General features: G+C 35.1%; 1 long non-coding RNA gene across 1 annotated transcript in view; it reads right to left on the bottom strand.

The window, feature by feature from the left end:
• Positions 1-1237: 1237 nt before the first annotated feature.
• LOC112092144 overlaps positions 1238-1623 on the bottom strand; it is a 12762-nt gene continuing 12376 nt past the window's right edge. Inside the window, exon 3 of the long non-coding RNA XR_002902444.1 lies at positions 1238-1344. This is a non-coding gene — a long non-coding RNA (uncharacterized LOC112092144). The remainder of the gene's footprint in view (positions 1345-1623) is intronic.

Here is a 1623-nt window from a genome sequence, read left to right on the forward strand (position 1 = left end):
CCAGCACGGCCCGTTTAGGCCCATAATAGGCCAGCCGAACCCAACCCATCTAGGCCTATATTATCTTCATGTTTTTTTTTTCTTTTTTTTAGTAATTTTGTAAACATTTTATGCATAATTATCCTGATTATACTCTTTTTTTTCTTACCAAGGTTTTGTCCCACTGGGTTTTCCTTAGAAAGGTTTTCATTTAATGAGACAATCGTAAATAAAATATCCCTTTTCATATTTTCATTAACTATTCAAACTATTATATTTGTAAACTTGTTTAAAAATTTAAAAATAAAAATAAAAAATAAAAATTACATTCTTAGATGGGCTAAATGGGTCTTAAGCCAACCCCTTCAAAGCCCATGGCACATCCCACAGTACGGCCAGTTTGACCCACGTAAAATTGGTCCGTAGTGTAGCGACCCTCATTTGAGGCCGCCACTGTAACTAACTTTTTAACTTGTACTTACTGAAATTTTTTAAAATTTACGGAACATTTTTTTTTTAAAAGGTCTTATTATAAACATAAAATACGAAATTGCTTTCTTAATTAAAATATTCAAACCTTAACATGTCTGTTTCATAATCATAATTAACAAAACTATTTGTAACATAAAGCTGATTGCGGAAATATTTGCGAGTGGTATCCATATCCCGAGCCCCACATCGTTCGTCCACTCGCCAGCAGTCCATCAGGCATTATATGCCGGTTGCTTACCTACAGTATAAACATTCTATAATGAGCTTTCGCTCAGCAAGTAGGAACTATCTCCCGCAAAATAACTGTAAGTTCACATGAATAAATATGCATGAGCCAATTATGCTTAATTATGATGTCTTATCAGAATCTTATTATCTTATCTTATCTTTCTTACTGATGGGCCCGAGTGCTCGTACCACTTGCACGCAATCATCGGGACGTGAGGGTTTGCAAGGTCCCCCATGACACCGTGATTATAACTTGAATGCCTCCCTTGAGTCGGAGGACATCATTATTATTATTTTTTCTCCCTTGTGGAGCTTGAGTTACCTCCCTTGTGGAGGCTGGTACGGCACTCAACTGAGATTACTCTTATAAGTTCCTCTTGACTTATTAAGGTGTATGCAATATGACCTAGCATAGCATACTATATCATGTACTCGAACACATATAATTCGGGTGTACTGCCTAAGTGTATGTAGTATAACATAGCATAGCATTCATAACATTAAATGTACTCAAACATATATAGTTCATGTGTACTGTTTACTTTAAAATCTATTTATACTGTAGGCGAGATTCCTACTTACTTGATTTTCAAAGCTGGAATCCCTTTTTCGCCTATCAGCCTAGTCTCTTGCTTTCTTCTGAAACTGAACACCCATTAAGAGTGTGAGATTAACTATTATTTGCTATTTTATTTTAGCAACTTATGAAGGAAAATCTAACCATTTCCATAAGGCATATATTCCTTTCCTTTACCAAAGGATAATAAAGATTAATTTATTAAATCTTCAAAATCTTATTTTCCTAAATTTCCCTTGGTATGATATTAAGGCCCAATTCAGCCTAGGACTTATACATGGCATTCTAACTTTTACGCCGCTGAAATTTATACTCCAACGGAGTCTCTTAAACTAATGTGGACGTTG

Source organism: Morus notabilis, unplaced genomic scaffold (assembly GCF_000414095.1).
Source record: "Morus notabilis unplaced genomic scaffold, ASM41409v2 Scaffold20, whole genome shotgun sequence".
Classification (NCBI taxonomy): domain Eukaryota; kingdom Viridiplantae; phylum Streptophyta; class Magnoliopsida; order Rosales; family Moraceae; genus Morus; species Morus notabilis.